The sequence below is a fragment of the Suricata suricatta genome, chromosome 2, assembly GCF_006229205.1.
Source record: "Suricata suricatta isolate VVHF042 chromosome 2, meerkat_22Aug2017_6uvM2_HiC, whole genome shotgun sequence".
Lineage (NCBI taxonomy): Eukaryota > Metazoa > Chordata > Mammalia > Carnivora > Herpestidae > Suricata > Suricata suricatta.
The window spans coordinates 75739930-75754342 of NC_043701.1; the positions used below are offsets into that span (position 1 = coordinate 75739930).

At 34.4% G+C, this 14413-nt stretch overlaps 1 protein-coding gene across 1 annotated transcript in view; it reads left to right on the top strand.

The window, feature by feature from the left end:
* ZNF804B (zinc finger protein 804B) overlaps positions 1-14413 on the top strand; it is a 502964-nt gene that overhangs the window by 350480 nt on the left and 138071 nt on the right. The gene's annotated exons all lie outside the window — the stretch shown is intronic.

Consider the following 14413-nt stretch of genomic DNA (forward strand, 5'->3'; position numbering starts at 1 on the left):
TATGTTATAATTCAGCATTGTCTTCTAAACAGCTATTCACAAATACAACTGTGGAATTACCATATGTGTATGATTGGTAATGGTGCTTCTGCCAACTCATTAGAAGGGGTAAAGTAGAGGAGATATATCATCAGCACAGATTTGTAAATTATGTGATAAGGCTTAAGATAATTAAAAACAAATTCACAGATCATGAAAAAAAAATAAAAATTAAAAAAAAACCAAACAAAAATAAATGAGGTCGAATTTTAAGTATTCATCACCATTCTTGTTCACGCCTGACCTCCAGTAGAAATCTATACATGTTAATCCCCAAGGTGCATTTTTCTGACTTGATAAATATGAGAAAGTTAGGCAGTCTGGTGCATATTGATGTGAGGTATGGAGCCATATATAAGCCAAGAAAGTAGCAGAGGTATTTGCTAATTTTGGATATTATCCAAGTATTGCATAAAGGTGTCTGTGCAACCTGTATTTTCTCTAAGTGAGCACTCAGTCTACTCCTCCTCAGCACCACTTAATAGTTCTTCTGTCTATCAGAGTTTAATCTTATTTGCCACATTTTTACTTTTATTTAATTTTTTAACAATTTATTATTTAATTTAAACCCAAGTTACTTAACATATAATGCAATAATGATTTTAGGAATAGAATTTAGTGATTCATCACTTATATAAAACACCCAGTGCTCATCCCAACAAGTATCTTTCTTAATGCCCATCACCCATTTAGCCCATCCCCTTTTTACTTTAAAGCCTTTTAATTAGCATTAGCTTTAGCTTCTCTCGCTATTTCCTGACAGAACTCATATCACAAAGGTCTTTGTTAGTTGTAAATGCTTAACTCTAATCAAGTCATTAGATAGGTAGATACTCTTACACTTTCTTTTACCTTCCATAGAAAATTTACTCCATCTAATGCAGAGATGCTATTAAGATGAAGGATGTTTGTTAGCTCATGTCATTTGACTCTCAGTACCAAACTTGGTATTTTAAAATTTATTTTAGTTATGAGAAAAGGTATCACATATCTCCTCTCTACTTTTTACATCTTTCCACATACTTTTGTCTGACAGGAAATATGAATGTCCCTCTCATGAGGTTAGATGTGTTTACCAAAAGGAAGAAGACAAATTAGTGATTTTTTATATGTTCTGACCACATTGAAACTGCATAAATTACTAGAATATGAAGCTCTCATTTGGCTTACTATTCTTTGTTGGTCATATCACAGGGAAAAAATGAGAAATATGAGGCACATTTTTGTCATCAAATTATTTTTTTTCTTTCACAGTTTATTGTCAAGTTGGTTTCTGTATAACACCCAGTGTTCATCCCAACAAGTGCCCGGCTCCATTCCCATCACCCCCCTTAATTTCTCCCCTCCCCCATCAGCCGTCAGTGTGTTCTCAGTATTCAAGAGTCTCTCATGGTTTGCCTCCCTCCCTTTCCCCAACTATTTCTTTCCCTTCTTGTTCTACATAGTCCTTTTCTCAGTTTCTTTTGTTACATTTATGAGTGAAAACATATGGTATTTGTCTTTATTTGCTTGACTTATTTCACTTAACATGACATCCTCGAGTTCCATCCATGTTGCCACAAATTGCCAGATTTCATTCTTTCTCATTGCCATGTAGTTCTCCATTGTATATATAAACCACATCTTTTTGATCCGTTCCTCAGTTCATGGACACTTAGGCTCTTTCTATGATTTGGCTATTGTTGAAAGTGCCACTATGAACATTGGGGTACATGTGCCCCTATACATCAGCACTTCTGTATCCCTTGGGTAGATCCCCAGCAGTGCTATTGCTGGGTCATAGGGGAGAACTATTGATAGTTTTTTGAGGAACCTCCACACTGTTTTCCAGAGTGGCTGCACCAGTTTACATTCCCACCAACAGTGTAGGTTTCTCCACATCCTCGCCAGCATCTACAGTCTCCTGATTTGTTCCTTTTAGCCACTCTGACTGACGTGAGGTGGTATCTCAGTGTTGTTTTGATTTGTATTTCCCTGATGATGAGTGATGCTGATCATTGTTTCATGTGTCTGTTGGACATCTGGACGTCCTCTTTGGAGAAGTGTCTATTCATGTCTTCTGCCCATTTCTTCACTGGATTATTTGTTTTTCAGATGTGGAGTTTGGTGAGTTCCTTGTAGATTTTGGATACTAGCCCTTTATCTGATATGTCATTTGCCACTATCTGTTCCCATTCTATCAGTTGCCTATTAGTTTTCTTGATTGTTTCCTTGGTGGTGCAGAAGTTTTTTATCTTGACGAGGTCCCAATAGTTCATTTTTGCTCTTGATTCCTTTGCCTTTGGGGATGTGTCGAGTAGGAAATTGCTGCGGTTGAGGTCAAGGAGGTTGTTTCCCATTTTCTTCTCTAGGGTTTTTATGGTTTTCTATCTCACATTGAGATCCTTCATCCATTTTGAGTTTATTTTTGTGTATGGTGTAAGAAAGTGGTCTAGTTTCCTTCTTCTGCATGTTGCTGTTCAGTTCTCCCAGCACCACCTGCTAAAGAGAGAGTCTATTTCCATTGGACACTCTTTACTGTTTTGTCAAAGATTACTTGGCCATACATTTGAAGGTCCCATTCTGGGTTCTCTATTCTATTCCATTGGTCTATGTGTCTGTTTTTGTGCCAATACCATACTGTCATGATGATGACAGCTTTGTAGTAGAGGCTAAACTCTGGGATTGTGATGCCTCCCGTTTTGGTTTTCTTCTTCAATATAACTTGGGCTATTTTGGATCTTTTGTGGTTTCATACAAATTTCAGGATAGTTTGCTCTAGCTTTGTGAAGAATGCTGGTGCAATGCTGATTGGGATTGCATTGAATGTGTAGATTGCTTTGGGTAATAATAACATCTTCACAATGTTTATCCTTCCTATCCATGAGCATGGACTTTTTTTCCATTTCTTTGTGTCTTCCTCAATTTCCTTTATATGTTTTCATAGTTTTCATCATACAGATCTTTTATATATTTGGTTAGGTGTATTCCTAGTATTTTATGGTTTTTTCATGCAGTTGTGAATAGGATCAGTTTCTTGATTTCTCTTCTGTTGCTTCATTATTGTTGTATAAATATCAAAAAATTAAATAAATTTTACATGATTAGGTACCTCATATTTCTAAAAATGTCATCAACCATTTTTTACAGGTAATTGAAAAAAAAAGGGCTAGTATACATATGTAATAAATGAACACATTGGAATATTCAGGAATCAAACCATGGTTATTTCTTGAAAAGATAATCACTGAAACAATAAAGATGTGTTATTGTGACCAAATAGCGTGATAGTTTAAATGCTGAAGCTATATTGGTTTTGATGACTTCACTAACATATTCATACATTAAATATTACTTTACATATATGAGGTGCAGCACTGTGTTATGTAGGAGCAGACAATCAATTCTTTGGTTTTCTGATTATAGCATTATTCACCCTTTAAAACCATCAGATTTTGGTTTAAGGAGTCGTTTATGCTCTATAAACTATTGTATTCATGAACAAAACCATATATTATAATTTTAATAAACTGATTAATTCCACAAATGTATACATATTTCCTGTGTGGACCAGACCCAGTGCTCCATTTTAGTGAGCAAAGATCATGAATACAATGTGTTTTCTTCACTAGATTATTCAGAGACATTCATTATAATTGATTTGGGGAATCAGTGCATTAATCCAAAGAATAAATCCTCTTTTTTTTTTTTTTCATTTTCAGTTAGTTCTGTAAAGCTTAGATCGGGGAATTAAACAAATGAAATCTGTCCTTTCACCTTTAAAGTCACAAAAACTAGATATATTTTCCACTTAGTTCCTGAATTCTGTCCTGCATTTACCACTCCCAGATACTTTGGGCATAAAATCAGAATGAACTAGGATCTTCTGCATATTCTGAATCAGTCTCCAATTAAAGAGATCATTGAGCTTCCAAATGATGTTTAAACTCATTATCCTCCAACAGGGAAGCATTAAACTATCATTCCCTAGAAACATTATTACCATAGAACATCTGTAAACATCAGTACGTGGTCAGAGATATTGATGGGATCTACATTTTTGGTAAATTTAAAAGTACTCAAAAGATGATCAAAAAAATCAATGAATGTTTATCAGTAATGAGATAGAAAAAATATCTTAGAGCTTAAGCCCATTTTGTAAGATGCAATAATGTACCCATAAAAACTACAGAACTACTTATAAGCATATTAGGATGTGACATTAATCTAAACGTAGGAATAGATAATCAACATGCCAATAGCAATTGCCAGTCAAGTACTTCTAAGAGTGCTTGTATTGAAATTAGGAGACATGTAAATTGCTATACATTTAAAATGCAGCAATGGGTGTAAATGATAAGCCGAAGTAGTTTCCTGTAGATGTCCTATAGACTTATAGAAACAAAGTAACATCATTCAGACATTGGCAGTTTTTCTTCCTAAAGTCTGCTATATAAATAGACAATCCTCAAAATGACTTTGAAATATTTCAGAAGTAATTCCTGCACATTTCTGGAACTAAGGGAATCAGAATAGTCAAGGTAACTATAATTGGGACAGACATGTATTCTGGGGCTCAGTTGAAAGAGAATAAAATGAACTGTGTAAATTAAGTTAAAAGTGTTAAAGGTAAATAGTACAATTAAAGTGCTTATATGTGAACATGTAAAGTATAGAAAAAAATGTGATCAAGGTTCTATAAGGAGACCTGAAAATGAATCAAATTATAAGAATGCCATATGTATGCTTCCAATCACTGATCAATTATTATTTAAATTTCTAACTCAAATATTGGAGAGCAGAGCCCAGATTCCTATTGGTTTTGTTGTCAATGAAAAAATAATAATGATTCCATCTCTCATATTTCATCTGTTTTGTTTTCTTATTAGTTAGTACTAGCAGATGATATAAAAAGTGGTCTAATACTAAGAGAGGGGAATGTCAAAACTTTAGTTATATTGAATCAAATACCTTTACTTTTTAACTTCTTGAATACAGTAGTTAGTAACTGTAACATAATTTACCTACATATAAGAAGAGAAAATGTAGAGTATAGAGAATATGTTTCAGAGCCAAGCTAACGTAGATTCCTAGTCCAACTCTGCTATCTTTGATGCTTAAAATCTTGGGCAAATTATTTAATTTTAATTTTCCCAGCTCCACAGATAAAAGATATATATCTTAGGATTGCTATAAATGGTTAACTAAGTTACATTTGTGAAATGTTTAATAGGGCAACTCGCACATAGTACTTTTCCAACAAATAAATGTTAGCTATTGTTTGATTGAATATTATTCATTCATACCACTTGCTAGTAAAAGTGTTTCCAGTGTGTCTGATATAGCCAAATACAGTGTGGCTTCCAGATACCTCTGACATACAAGTAGCAAATAAGAGCATATGAGCAGAAAAAGGGAACAGTAATAGGCAAGTCGTTCATTCTCCTGTAAAATTCAATCTGTTATTTTATTTGTATTTTACTTTTAACTTTCTCTACTCTAAGCAAATAAAAATGTAGATTATATTACTGAAGCAATTCTAAAATAATGTTACCTATTTTAAAATATTAATATCTATAACCTGATGAATAAAATAAAAAGCAATTTGAAAATTAAATCAATATTTTATCCAAAGAAATCAAAAGAACCTGATTTGCCCAAGAACATTTCTGCTTTTGAAATGCAGGCACTTAAGAGGTTTGTGAATAAGACTTTTAATAATCATATACCACAGGCCTTCATCTGATAGTCAATACCCAGAAGAGTCTACTAAATAATGTTATATTGACTAAACCTGTTGAAATGTCCCGTTTGTGAACTCGCTTCAATCTTTTCTATTCTCTGATGAATATCCCTATTTAAAAGAAAAATCTCAAGCTTCACTCAGTTTCTGTTATTGCCTTAAAAAAGGAACAAGCTAGCCATAAACAATCAAGTCGACAGATGCCTATGAGAATTAGTTGCTCTTTTTGAGTCACTCCCAGGGCTTCTTTGGAAATTTCTGACTTTCTGCCTGGGAGAATTAGGCTGATTTTCTGCCTTTGGCTTCTTATCCTGTCACTCAATGGGAGAAGGTATTGGAAGGTTACCTCTGAGATGAAATTGAAGTCAGAGCTACTGACCCTATTGCACGAACCTTTCATTTTGTTCTCTGGGCTGGGTCACATCTTATTTGTCCATTGTAAATTTTTAGTGTCTATTCACCAAATTCCCATTCAGTATTTCAAATCAATTTCCCAAAGGTTTCCTAGGAAAACAAGCTGCAAAGAACAAAATTCAAGCTGTCAGTCATGAACTTACATGGCTTACCTTTGCAAATGTCATCCATTCAAAATAAAGGTGCAAAACCTTGGCCCAATAATTTGAGTTTTTAAAAATACTACTGTGTAATGAAAGTCACAAATCTTCCATTTTACTGTAAGTGATTATAGTTACTTTTTATTCCTACAGTTACCCTAAGTTAGCTAGTATTGTTAATAAGTCAATAGTGACAGTGGAATTATTATTTTTCTTTTTGATAAATAACATGTAGTGAAAAAGTATTCAAAGACAGTAATTTATGTCTTTTCAACTCTTCTATTGTAAGAATGCCAAGGCACTTTTCAAATCTTAATGTCAAATAGTCATTATCTAAAACTTGAGATAAGAGTTTTATCACTTAACATGTGGGGAGAAAAATCCTCAAATCTATTTTTATTGTAAGTATTTAATCTCAGCGAGTTCCTCCTTCTAAAATTCATGCAGTCCTGGCACACGGAGGCAAATAGAAAATCCCCATTTGGGAGCACAAAACCGGCAGGAGCAAGGGGCTTATACGGGGTTCTCAGTATTATATGAAGGCAGCCCTGATAGTCATCTGGTAAATAACACTACCAAATATCCATTGTTGACAGCTGGTATCCTTTAGGACTTAAATTTAATTCTGTTCTGAACAGTCCATATCTGTGCCATAATTATTGTTAAATATTTTGAATACTAAAGATGGCTATCCCTATGGAAACCTGATTCTGATTGTGTGGTGGGGCCGAGAATTTTCAAATATGTAAGTACATGCATTGACTCTCATTAAGATGATTCAGTGAACGCACTTAGAAACGTTTTCTTGTTAGAAAAAGTGCAGGGCTAGGAATCTCCTGGACTGACCTCCAGTCCCATTTTTTCATTAGTTAAATCTCTGCCTTTAGGTAGGCCACTTAATGCTCTCTGCATGTCACTTTGTCTGCAAAGTGTGAGGGTTTTAAGAGTGTTTGGAAGATTTAAGAACTGCAGAGGTCACATGTCCTTCTAATATCCCCTCCATTTATTATGTTTTTAAATTGTTAAGTGTTTTTACTTATTTTTGAGAGAAAGAGATAGAGCATGGGGGTGGGGGTGGGGGGCAGAGAGAGGAGACACAGAATCTGAAGCAGATTCCAGGACCTGAGCACAGGCCTGATGTGGGGCTTGAACCTGAGAACTGGGAGATTATGACCTGAGCTGAAGTCCAAAGCTTAACTGACTGAGCTACCCAGGTGCCCTTATCCCTTTCATTTAAGTTATATTTCTATATTTGGCCATTGATAGCTTAACAGTCATGAGATTGAATTGGGATATTAAGTGTTTTCTCTAACAGACAAAATGGGGAATCTTGAAAAGGATCAAAATAGAGCCGTATTCCAGAGGACAGAGCAGGAAGTAGCACCTGGCTCAGGCTTTCTGAGGGGACTAATCTTTCCCAGGGTACATGGTATCCTATTTGGATGGTGTTTGAGTATTTTGATACCTTTAAATATCGTTTGGTGGGTTTCTACCTATGAAGCTAAGGCATACCCTAAACACTTGAAAACTTAGGATCTGTGCTTAGGATATGTTAGTCTAAAGAGAGAAGGACAGGTTATTAAATATTCAGTTGCAGTTAGTGTATCAGAACTAGTATAATAGCTATAAAGTACACTGGAGTAGACATTCTAGAAAGAAAAGAAAAGTTCAGATTAAAGAGATCCAAAAATCAAATTTTTAGCGTGTGAAACAAAGTCATGTTTATTTTGATCCATTTTTCAAAGTAATTAAAAAGTACTATACTTAAATGAATCTCTCCCTTCCCACGTATCACCAGATCTGAAATTGGAATACTACGTATACTATATTTGAGGTTTAGGTAAGAATGGGGGGGGGGGAATGTGGTATTTTGTGACCTTTGAAACCTCTTCCTTACTAGTAAAGGCCGCATAGATATTTTGCTAGGTATATTTATTATAAACTCCTTGATCCAATTAATTAATTGATTTATTTAATCTTCTCGGTCATTCGTACCATCATCCATCTGTTCCCATGTGATTGTAATATAAATACTACTATCTAGAAATACAGTTGTAAACATTAAAACTTTTGTGGTCTCTTCTCAAGAAATAATTTCACCACGAACATAGAACTGAACTCATGAAAAATAATTTTTTATTGAATAGAGAGACCACAGGTGTTTTTCATGATTATTATTGTTTTATTCATAATGAGTTTCTGACTACAAGATGGTAAATCAACTTATACTAAATGTAAAGCTAAATATTCAGGAATATAGAACAAGATGTGATAGAGAATAAGCGTTTAAGTAAACCTATTATGACCTTCTGTGCCAAGAACTCTGTATAAAGAGCCTATGAATGGAGCAATAAATCTGGGCACTGGTATATGGGGGAGATGGAGGTGTAGAAGAATCCACAACTCATAGACTGTCTTTACTTTTGAATATTTACCCTTAGGGAGGAACACTGTGTAAGAATCACATCACAGGACACAGATATGGTCTTGTTTATTGGTTGGTTTGCTTGTTTGTCATGTATGGTTGTCAGGAATTTGTGTGTCAATTTTGATAATTGTTTGCTGTTTTCTGTGTTTTATTTATTTTTTTATTTTTTAAAAAATGTTTTATTTATTTTTGCGAGAGAGAAAGAGAGAGAAAGTGAGCTTGAGCAGGAGAGGGTCAGAGAGAGAGAGACACACACAGAATCTGAAGACAGGCTCCAGGCTCTGAGCCAGATAGCAGCACAGCGCCTGTCACGGGGCTTGAACCCATGAATCATGAGATCATGACCTGAGCTGAAGCCAGACGCTCAAACGACTGAGCCACCCAGGCGCCCCTGTTTTCTGTTTTTTAAATTGTCAACCTTTGAATTACACTAGTAAAAGTATCACTGTTAAACCTTGATATTCCTAGGATTCACTCAACTTGGACAAAATACACTCTTATTTATATTATTCATAATTGATTTACAGATAATTTACACTATATTCATATGGATTTGCCTTACCATTTTTTGTTTAGAGTTTTGCCAGGTATTTTTAAGTAACATAAAATAGCTAATTATCTTTCATAACAAGAAGTCAACTAATACTGATCCAAACTATAGCACATTTTCCTTCAGACTACCAATTTGCTTTCAAAAAATTTATCCTAACTCTAGAAAGATATTTTAAGAACTTATAGGTTTTAAGAAAACATTTGTCTGAAGTTCAGCAATTTCTTCAACTTTAGTGTACTTTCCTTCTGCTAAATTCCAATAAAATTAAAATGTTTTTGTTTAAAAATTTGTGTATGAATAGATATTATTTTTCAATATGTTGAACATTCTATCTGTACACATACACAAAGAGGCATTCAAAGTAATGTTCACACAATTTTAAATGAACATTCAAAATTTAAAAAGACAATTTTAGCTAATTTTCCAGTTTTAGGTGATTTAAAATTTAGTTTCTTATTTTTTCTGTTGCTTAAATTTTTTCATAAATATACGTCATTCTTTCACCAAAGCTGTTATTCTTCATAAAAATGTAAGATATACATACTTATTATCTTGCTATTAATAATAACAACTAAATAAATTTGCCTCACTACTTTCTTTTTCCAAAATGTAGTCTAAATTACTACTACAGCTAATCAACATTTCACATATATTCTGACTCTTTGCCTGCTGACGTCCAGATGACAAGCAGCTGTAGAATAGGTGGAGTGCAGTCTTCTAGGTCATTGGTCATATGTGTGCTGACTGGCCTTTCCCCATGTCCCTTGGCCTTTAAGGATGTTATATCATCAATGAGCGTATGCATAGATTTTAACAACAAAAACTAAGATGCCATGTCTCTTTCTAAATGAAGACTATAAACTATTTTTAGTTTTAGGCAACTGCCATTCTGCTATATTATTATGAGTTTAACTTTATGTATAGCTTCCATATCTGTGTCTGGCTTATTTCATTTAGTATAATGTCTTCCAGCTTCAATGATAGTTACCAGAGACTGGGGTATGTGGGAGGGGAGGAAATGGGGGGAAAGAAGAAGGAAGGAAGGAAGGAAGATGGAAAGGAAGGAAGGAAGGAAGGAAGGAAGGAAGGAAGGTAGGAAGGAAGGAAATATAGCATTCTTTTTTTTTTTTTTTATAAAAACCCTCAGGAAAGTAGGGATAGAAAGAACATACCTCAACATCAGGAAGGCCATATATGAAAGATCCACCGCTAATACCATCCTTAATGGGGAAAAACTGAGAGTTTTCTCCCTAAGGTCAGGAACATGATAGAGATGTCCCCTCTCATCGCTGTTGTTCAACATAGTGTTGGAAGTCCTAGATTCAGCAATCAGACAACGCAAGAAATAAAAGTCATCCAAACCTTCGAGGAAGAAGTCAAACTTTTGAATTCTGAAGATAAAAGGTGATGGTTGTACAATTATATAAATGAACGTAGTACCACTGAACTGTACTCTTTAAAATGATTCAGATCATAAATTTTAGGTTATGTGTATTTATTATAATAAAAATGATGCTGTAACAGAAAAATATTAGAAACTAACACTCAAGCATACTATTTTGTAACTAGCTATATTATATATTTTATCATCAACCTAAAATAATATGTGCTCAAAAATTTCTTCATCATATGTTGTTTGAAACCACCTTGGGAGGACTTTAATCAGATGCCCTGACTCAACAGCTCTAGTGGAGTGAAGAACTGAGAAGAGATGCGGAAAGAACAGAACAGTGAGGGAAGTGGGCTGGGCTGCCAAAAGGTTTTGAAATCAATAGGGATCACGAAAACAAAAGAGAGAAAAGTTATTCAGCCCTAGGCTTGCTGTCTCTGGCTGGCCCATGTTACTTCATACTGGATAAATCCAACACATACATTTGATCCTCCAACCAAAAAGAAGAGAGTAATTCCAAATTTCTCTTTTGGTCAATTGCCCCATGTTCAAATAGCTGCTAATTCTGTAAATGCTACAAGTGTACGTCCCTAGAATATCATATCTTACCTCAAAACTCACGCTGCTGTCTTAGCTGAACATCTTACCAGGTCTCTCTTGAATATTGCAGTAGATTCCTATCAGGTCAGCTTCCAGCCTCACATCCTCAGAACTGTCTTCCACTCTGCTGTCAGTGATGCTTCAGAAATGCAAACTTGATTATTTGGTTCTCTACCACTGTCTTCCTCCATTTTCTACTAATCAATACTATATTATGGCATGGGAAGCCATTGGTTATTATTAATTAATTAATTTATTTATTTATTTTATTTTAGAGAGAGCATACATATGCACCAGTGAGGGAGGGGGCAGAGGCAGAGAGACAATCTTTTATTTAAAATTTTTAAAAACTATTTTTAAGTTTATTTACTTATGAGAGATAGAGACAGAATGAGTGGGGGATTGTTAGAAAGGGAGGGAGACACAGAATCTGAAGGAGGCTCTATGCTCTGAGCTGTCAGCACAGAGCCCATTGTGGGGCTCAGACTCACACCCATGAGATCAAGACCTGAGCTGAAGTCAGTTAACTCACTGAGTCACCCAGGTGCCCCCATGGGAAGGAGAGAATCTTAAGCAGGTCATACACTTAGTACAGAGCCCAAAGCAGGGCTCAATCCTATAACCCTGGGATTATAACCTGAGCCAAAGAGGTGGACACTCAACTGACTGAACCACCCAGGAACCCCTGGCTCTTTTATGTCACCAACCTTCTGTCTCAATAACACTCTACCATGCAGTCGCCTCTTCAACCACCCTGACTACTTGCTGTTTTCAAAATATACCAGTCCCTTTCATGTCTTTATGTCATTGCTTATTCTGTGATCTTTGCCTAGAATACCTGCCTTTGATAATGATCACATGATTTTTTTCTCCCAACACTTTCTTTAAACATTGCTTTCTCTGTGATGCTTCTGACCTTCTCTTTCTCAGGAAGAATTTATTTCCCCAGTATGTGTTCCTCTGTTGTGCTCTAGCATTACTTCCTTTGTACCATTTATGTTTTTACTCACTTGTTTGTTCATCTGCCTGATTCCCTCTCCTAGATAATAGTACCCTTGCAGACAGAGATTGTGTTTTTAATTTCTGTAAACCCCTATTTGCCTGTATATAAAAGATACTTAAAATATATTTCTAGATTGAGTAAATAAACATAAAGAGATTGACCAAGTAGTCTTGACAAAAAACAATGCTGGAGGCATCACATTCCCTCATTTCAAACTCTGTTACAAAGCTGTAGTAGTTTAAACAGTGTGGGATCAGCATAAAAATAGACCCAAAGATCAACAGAACAGAATAGAGAGCCCAGAAATAAATGCATATATATGTGGTTAACTTAAGACAAAGGAGTCAAGAATATTCAGTGGGGAAAAGACAGTTAGTTCAATAAATGGTACTGGGAAAACTGGGCCACTGTATTACACCATAAACAAAAATAAACTCAGAATGGATTAAAGACTTGAACATAAGACCGTAAGCCATAAAACTTCCACAAGAAAACAATAGCAGTATACCTCATGATTTTTTGGAATCTGACACCAAAAGAAAAGCAAAAATAAACAAGCACAGTAATGAAAACTATCAGCAGAGTAAAAAAGCAACTTACAGAATGGGAGGAAATATTTGCAAATCATTTATCTGATAAGGGGTTAATATCTAAAATATGTAAGGAACTCATACAACTCAATAGCAAAAAATAAACAAATAAAAATTTAAAAACTGGGAAGAAGATCTCAACAGAAAGGTTTCCAAAGAAGATAAACAGACCAACCAACAAATACATAGAGATACTTGACACCATTAATTAATCATTGAGGAAATGCAAATCAAAACTACAATGACATATGATCCCTTTTATCTGTTAGAATGGCTCGTACAGAAAAAGAAAGAAAGGAAAAAAAAGAAAGACAGAAATAGCAAGTGTTGGCAAGAAAGTGGAGCCACTGTGGAAAACAGTAGGAAGTTTCCTCAAAAAAGTTAAAAATAGGACTAGTATATGATCCAGCAATCACCAGTCTGTTTTCTGTATCTGTAACCTTAGAGTCCACATATATGAGAGATCATACAGTATTTGTCTTTCTACATCTGACTTAAGATAACATCCTTGACAAGCATACATGTTGTTGCAAATGGCAAGATCGCATGGTTTCTAATGCGTGAAGAATAGTCCATTGTGCCTATCTATCTATATATCTCTATCTCTATCTCTATTTACATCTAACACATTTCTTTATCCAATCATTCATTGGTGATCACATAACTTGTATTTCCATAACTTGGCTATTGTAAATAGTGCTTCAATGAACAGAGGGGGACAATTATATTTTTGAGTTAGGCTTTTCATTTTTTGATAAATTCCCTGAAATTAGAGAGTGGGAGAAATGGGGGAGAGATGTCAAAAATTTTAAAAAATGTCATATGAATATGTTAGCTGAACTGACATTATCTGTTATAAAAAATAAGAATACACAATGGACTGTGCTCATTTTTGTTCAATAAATATTATTCAGAATTTTTAACCAAGTATTTCATTAAAATTTATACATATAACTTATGAATAAATAGATATGAATCTAAGCATAGTAAGAGAAATTATAACTTCTGTTCTGCTGTTTCTGTTGAACTCAAGATCAGTTTTGGTGCTCAGGAACTGAAACATAATTTTTTTCAATTATCTTTATTTTTAATAGATTAAAAGAAAACCACTTGCTTATTATAAAATTCTCTAACAAGGTCAAAATATACATGTATTACTAAAAAATAAGAAATGGAACCTATATTGTTAATATCCTAGGATGTTTATCCAGAATTTAAGAAAAGGAAAACATCTACATAGAGGAAGAACTTTTTGATTTTTATTGTAGCTAAGGAATCACCTAGAATCAGTAACATTAGACTGATACATTCTAATTTTACATAGAATATGTTATAGGTGCAACTTTGAATCCATAGTGACAACAGATAATCTAGAAAAATGGAAAAAAATTTAAAAAACAGTAGCTTAAAATGTTGGGCTAGAATCTTTCACTTTCTAGTGGATTCAAGTAGCATGATTTTTGGCATTTCTACAGCAGAATTTGAGGACCTCTTATGAGCCATAGACTCTAATGGGCAATAATAAGAAAGGAAA